The 7,246-nt window shown below is 37.0% G+C and overlaps 1 long non-coding RNA gene across 1 annotated transcript in view; it reads right to left on the reverse strand.

Annotated features, from left to right (window-relative positions):
* Positions 1-4,044: 4,044 nt before the first annotated feature.
* The window catches only part of LOC136012709 (uncharacterized), a 3,900-nt gene continuing 698 nt past the window's right edge, over positions 4,045-7,246 (reverse strand). Inside the window, exons 2-3 of the long non-coding RNA XR_010611917.1 lie at positions 5,834-5,903; positions 4,045-4,218 (exon numbers count right to left, since the gene is read on the reverse strand). This is a non-coding gene — a long non-coding RNA (uncharacterized LOC136012709). The remainder of the gene's footprint in view (positions 4,219-5,833; positions 5,904-7,246) is intronic.

Raw genomic sequence — 7,246 nt, forward strand, 5'->3', positions numbered from 1 at the left:
AAATGATTTCATGTTCAGAGAAACTGAACAAAGGATTACAGAATCCTGGGATCTAGCTTTCCTTTCTAAATGTAGAAAAGTTTAAGGTTTTCATTCTAGTCTTATGTATTGATTAGTCCCCTAAGATTAGTGAAAAAAATCTTTAAGCACATGCACCTGAGATTTTACATGTGTTGATCTAGATACTTCAAGAATACAGTGGGTCTGAAAGGATTTTCTGCTTCTTGGCAAAGCATCATTCTCACTATAAGTTAAAGTAATTCTGAGATGGAATAACTCATCTCCTGCTAGTGCTTTACCAGATGTTTAATTATGTAAGGGAAAAACTGAACAGTATAAGGGAGGATTGATAGAACTGTATCCCAGATACCCTATAGTTTATTTGAAAGCTAGCACATTGAAAAGGGGGAACAAGAATGGTATTTCAGTGGTCAGCAAAAGCATCCAAATCCCTTTGCCATAGTTACAGTTGCTACTGCAACCCAGAAAGAATGGTATTTGTCTATTGCACTGCCTGGAAGAATCACTCAACAACTCTAAGAAGCAGTAAGAAAGGTACCTTAAAAGCCTGAATGATTCACTGCAATTCTAAATAAAACATAGATAGGAGATGGCAGAGTTAAGTTCTTATCTTTCACATTGCCTCAGGAAATTGTGTCCGAGGTGAATATCCCATCTACAAGGTAGACTGAAGGTGGATATGACAATTCTTTTCTAATAAATGTAATTTATTCTCCCTTCCCTTTTTCAGTTCAAGTAGAGAGGATTAAAAAGCTAAAATTAAGAATTCATTCTAGCTAAGTATAGGCACTTAGCTGAGGATCCTATGTTAAGTTCTTAATCATTTTAGGCTTATCCTAAAGTTAATGGAAAGAAGGTTGCCTCCTGAGAGCAATTAAGACCTTAGTTGACTGAAATAGCCAGCTGTAAAAGCCCTTCATTCTTCATATTACATCTCTAAAGCTTGTGGGATAAATCTGGAGCAATTATTTAATTTGGGTTTTAATGGATCTGCCATGTTGAATAGATCATTTTTTCCAAAGAATAAAAATCAGCAAGCAGAAATGTTTCAAACCAACCATTTTTTTGGCTGTTAGAAAAAAAAGTAAAAAAATATCCCTAAAAAATTACTGAAGTGTTACTATGAATAGCTGTAATGTATGAGAACTTTTTATTTATATTACTCTTAAAAATGCATTTATGTTAGGGGGAGATCCTGATAACATATTTATGGTGGGGATTTGTTTGGTCCTGACTGTTTAAATAGTTGGTCACCTTCTACTTCAAATTGAGAAACCATGTAATAGAAGTTTTGTAGGTAAAAATGTGATACTGCGGCAAAAGTATCCTTGGCTTTCATTAAAATGCCTTATTTCTTCTCACTTTTTCAAAAACAACTTCAGGAAGACTTTTAAAAATTATCTTGCAAAACTACCAAGGATATCCCACATTTCTGTTAGCATCCAGTATTTCAAGTTTCCTTTTTTTCTAGTCATTAATTTCTATCTACTCGAGAATTAGTAGAAGTTATAACTGTGTATTTCTTCAAGGAGTAGACATGAGCCATCATGCTAAGTTGTAGGGCTACAATTTACAAGAATTAATGGTATTGGTTGTAAAGGAACATAAGCTTGTTGCAAATCAAAAATAAAACAAATACAAAATTTATCTAGGCTACATGATAGTGTTAGTTTAAATGCCAAATATCACATAAACATTTCTAGTAAAGACTTGCAAGAGCCATATAATTTTTGAGTTTTGGAAAAGACTTGCATATATGCTCTTATTTCTTAACATCCATACACATGGTATTTTTCCTTTATATTGATATAATCTTGCAAGAAATCTCACATTTAATGCTTATGGCTTCCATTTTTTCAAAAGCTGGTGACCACTTAAACTACATTGGCTTACAAATTCCAAACTTTGTGAGGCATTTCAGAAACACAGCAGTGTGCCTACTCCAGTACTTCTATAAGCTATTTAACTGCAAATACCTGACTACCAAAACTTTTTAATTTGTTTGTCCTATCGCTAATTCAAAGTCATTGGTCATTTATTAATTGCATTAAAATACGTTCAGTTTCTGTTGATCAGAAATCCTCCACACTTTTAACACATGCTAATGACTTCTGTTTATCTTGACATTTATTCAGTAGAGAAAAAGAAACTACTATCAAGACAAAACATCCAAGAGCAGGTTGATTCTTGTAGCAAATTAGGGTTAAGTATATTAATGTAGTACATATTCCATTTATAGCTAATTTTATCTATAACATTGTCCCCAGTAGAGCAGTATGTCATATATCTTCTGTGTTGGTCAGAATTGCATGGTGATGGCGACGGTGACATCTTATTGGCTGCTAGTCTTTCTTAACTATTTATCATTTCATGACAGTAATCTGCAGTGTATCTCAGAATCTTTACTCTAAGAAAGGGGAAATAATCCTGCAAGAATGCTCTTGAAAGCCATCCATCAAGTAGAGAATATTTTTTCTCTCAACCACAGCCTTAAACTTAACAAAAACTGAGACTGGTTCTCAGTTTCTGGACCTCCAGTCATTGCCCAAATGAAAACGTACCGAGGAGAGAAGTCTCTTTTCAGCCTACGCCTTTTGCTGGGAACCAGTTAGGATACTCATGAAAAATGGATATGCATGATCAGTCTGTCTTCAGGCTGTAACTTGAACTGTAGAACTACGCTTTGATGTGACAAGTTTCATTGGTGTTCCCTGTGCAGCCCAAAGAGCACTGGAACATGCAATGTATGGACCCAGCTGCAACATGCAACTGCAACATACTGATTATTTTGGCAGTATCTTTGCAGTCCCTCACCAACCCGTAACCCCAAATCTAGTCATGGGCTGAACCTTAGCCAAGGACCCTCATCCATGACCCACATAACAGAGTACTCAGGCAAGAAATCTTTCTCCACCACGGTCTTTCCCTTGCAGGCCTTTTCAAGCCACACAACATGTAGAGCTACAGGCTTTGTATTTCCCCTAATCCTACCTCTAGACGTGGCCTGAAGTTTAGCCAATGACTTCCAGCCAAGCCCCACCTGAATGATTTAATACAGGAGAAACCTTTCTATGGCTTTCCCCTTCTTTTAGCAGACTTACACCATCTGGAGCTCCATGTTTTGTTGATATATCAATACTAGCCCCAGCCCAAGGTTAAATATAACCTAAGGCTGGTGCTGGCTTTTATCAAAGGGCAGAATCACAGAATCCTTGAGGTTGGAAAGGATCACTGGAGATTATTTAGTCCCTCTCTCCTGCTCAGTATAGTGTCAAATTAAGCTTGTTGCTCAGGACCTTATTCAATTGCACTTTTAATCTTTCCTAGGACAAGGACTCCATAACCTCCAACCTCCCTGGACAATTTATTCCAGTGCACCTACGCAACACAGGATCATAGTGGCCTATTTGCCACAGGGACACATTCCTACTCATGTTCAATTTTATTTGTCTGTCAGCACAACCATATCTTTCTCTGCAAAGCCATTTTCCAGACAGTCTGCCCCAGCATGGGGCTGTTCCACACCAGCCACAAGACTTTGCACTCCTCACTGAATTTCATGAGCTTCCTATTAGCCGACTCCTTGAGTCTGTTAAGGTCCCTCTGTATGGCAGTGCAACCCTCTGGTGTATCAGCAACTTTTCCCAGTTTTGCATAATTTGCAAGCTTGGTGAGGGTTCTGTCCACACTATCACCCAGGTAATTAATGTTAAATATTATTGGCCCTAGTACTGATCCTGGGACACCCAACTGTGACTCTCTGATCAGAACACTCTGGGCAAGCCATTTAGCCACTTTTCAGTACGACTCACTGTCTATTTATCTAATCTGTACTTCCTCAGTTTGTTTATGAGGTTGTCATCAGAGAAAGTGTCAAAACAAAAACCATCCACTGCTCTCCCAGCACCCATGGAGCCAGTTTTCTTATTAGATACGGTTGTCAGGTTGATCGTGAAGAACTACATCCCATGAGATTCTTCAAAGCAGGTGCTTTTTTTTTTTTTTTTTTTTTTTTCCCTAAGAATCAGGTTCAGGAGAATGCCTCCCCTCACGTGCTCCTCAAACTGCAGGTGTCAGGAAGTTCTCCTTCATTCCAGAAATTTCCTCATCGCTGTATTGTCCTACTTGCAGATATCAGGGTTTTTCCAGTCCCCAGTGAGGACCATGATCTGAACACATAAGGGTTCTAACAGTTATCTGAAAAAAAAACATTCATCTAAGGGTTCTAACAGTTATCTGAAAAAAACATTCATCTACCTCTTCCTAATCAGGCAGTCTGCGTCAAACACCCACCATGATATTGACTGCCCTGATCTGCCCAAATCTTCATCCATAAATTCTCAACTGACTCATTATCTATTCCTAGGCCGAGCTCTAGGCAGTCCTGCTTCTCTCTCACATAAAGAACAGTTCCTTTTCCTCACCTTGCTGTCCATTACTCCTAAAAATCTTGTATCTGTCCATTGCAATGCTTCTCTGAGCTATTACACCATGTCTCTGTGACTCAGTGAGACCACGGCCCTGCAGAAGCATGCATGTGTCTAACTCCTGCATGATCCTCATGCTGTGTGCATCAGCCTACAGGCACTTCAGGTAGGCTATCCAGCTCTCTGGACTTCCTAGGGAAAGGGCAAAAGCTTCCCCCATAATGTTGTCCTCACAACATTCCCTCATCTCTAGGGATACAAGCAGGATTCCTTCCACCTGTTTTTTAGATTTTGAGGTGTCTTTTGTCTGCATAACCCTGCAGCATTTGCTTGCAAACCCACTGAGCTAGTTCCTCACTTGACTGGGCACCCACCCATGGCCCACATGAAAATATTCTTAGGGGATAAATCTTTCTGCAGTATAATCCTCCCCTTGGCAGCTCCATACCAACTGAAAGCGCAGGCTTTATCTCTCTCCCAACTCTTACCCTAAGCCTCACCATAAACTTAGGCATGGGCTGAACCTTATCCAGGGACCCCAAATCATGACATAGATGAAAAGATTCTCAGGGAAGAAATCGGTCTATACCTTATTTTTCTGGAGAGGTGTTATTTTTACAGTATTTATTTTTGGTGAAATCTTGAATTATGCAGTGCAAAAAGAAATCTTGAAGCTAAATGATAGATCCTTTTTTTAAAGCTCATTGAACTCAAATTCTTTTTTAGAAAAATTATTGTTGGTATTCACCTAGTGTGAGGAATAAACTGAAAAATGCTATGACTATGAATCTGTATTTTTCATTTTGTAAACTCTATTATTTATTGCCAGTGAGGCATACTGGCAAAATGGTTACTCTACTGAGTTCTTCTTGGACAGAGGTACAGATGTCTGGAGTGGGAATACTAGTATATTAATATTTTCAGAGCAAAGTGAATACGATCACTGTGAAAATGAGTTTTGTAAAAGAAGCACAAATAATTCCAAGTGAACATTAAAAGTGTTTCTGAAACCTAGCCTTCTGAGAATCAGCATTCAGTAGACACTACCCATTTCAAAACACTGTTCTGACTTCAGGCCTATGCCGCTGTTTTGGTATCCTACCTTGATGTACATAGATATCCTACACCTTGAAGTATGCCTGCCTGTGAATAATTATTCTTTTCCAGCCCCTGGTCCAGGTTTGACCAAAAAGCATTTTATGAGATTGCAGTATACTTCCTTTAAAGAATATGTTGTGAAGAATATGCCATTTGAAGTAGTAGAAAACAGTGCCTGTTTCCTTAAGAAGTAGTAAGTAAATTAGATTCTTAATAGACTTGAAAGTTTACATGCTCACAGCTTGTCAAACCAGTTCTCATTTTGAATGCTGTTAAAGGTAATTTACCTGGGAGAGGTGAAATGCAAAGAAGTGAGTCATTCCTGGAACAGGCTCCACTGTTCAGATGTGTAATTTTCTAAATGTATTCGGAATACAAAAGAGAGCGAGGAAATATAAGAGACCAAATGTATTTCACTCTCAATAAAACAAACTGTAAAATGTACAAGTTGTGATACTGGACACCTTTTCTATTATTTCAGATGGAAATAAAAAAAAAATATGCATTATAACAGGATGCAGGATATTAGGAATTATTTTTTTAATTATAGTTAAAATTGTAGTTGAGAACTTGAAAACCTCAGCTTCCTAAGAGTAAAAACTTTTTGAAAACCTGGTTTTGAGATGCACTGCATCAGGCTGTAAATGAAAAATAGTTTTTAATTTTTATTTTATTTTAATGATTTAATTCATTGATGAAGATTAATTTTCTCTAGCGTCTGAAGATTATTTTAGATCAGTCTATTAGTCTAGAATTAGTCTAGAACTAATTCTCAAGCTTACAGATCTGCCATAACTTCCACTCTGTCCTCTTCTGGACAACATCTGTCTGCATACACTGTAAAGTATTAAAAAAAGCCTTAGGGATGAGACTAACCAATGACTGATCTGTACTGGCCTGATAATAATTTGCTGTTGTTGTTGTTCTAATTACCAAAACAACAAAACCCCAAGAAATACCAGCAATAAAAATAGGTATAAAGTATCATTATTCTTTAAAACTAGGGGAATGTGCTAAGGAGAATAAGCTGTTGATGAAACCAAGGCTCATATCAGTTAGACCTTTTAAAGACTGTTCAGTGAAAATTAACTGAAGAGGTCTCAGACTGAATTTTCTATTGTTAGCAGCTTAGGCAGAGTGTAAATATATATGAGTCATGTTATATACACACATAGCTGAATGAAAAGCTGGTGTAACTAAAAAACTAAATCCAAAAGCTAGTGGAAAAGAATTAGTATCCAAACACCTCCCTTTCACAGGGTACTTCTTTTTTTTTTTAATCTAGCTGACCTCAATAAAGTTAGTCAGTACTAAACTAATTTTGACGTTTAGTTAGCAATATTCTGAAGGTTATGAAACTGGTCCACCAAGTACTTAAGTATGAGCTTTAACTTCAAGCTCACAATTATACTGAGGTCAGTAGGACTCTTTACTTGCTGATGTTTTATCTTGAATGAGCTCATGATCAATCAGATTCTTTAAGACTAATTTTAAACAGCACATTTCTGGGACCAATGTCTTATAAAATAAAGGGGTAACTTTATAAAGCTCTTCCCAATATTTAGCAAAGCTAAACTTGAAGAGCATTAAAATGAAAAGGGTCCCAAAAGATGAAAAAACTTTTCAATTTTGTTGAAAAGACATACATACATTCATTACAGTAATTTTTATTCAAGTTTTTTTTTATATTTTACTGAGAA

Source organism: Lathamus discolor, chromosome 4, assembly GCF_037157495.1.
Source record: "Lathamus discolor isolate bLatDis1 chromosome 4, bLatDis1.hap1, whole genome shotgun sequence".
Classification (NCBI taxonomy): domain Eukaryota; kingdom Metazoa; phylum Chordata; class Aves; order Psittaciformes; family Psittacidae; genus Lathamus; species Lathamus discolor.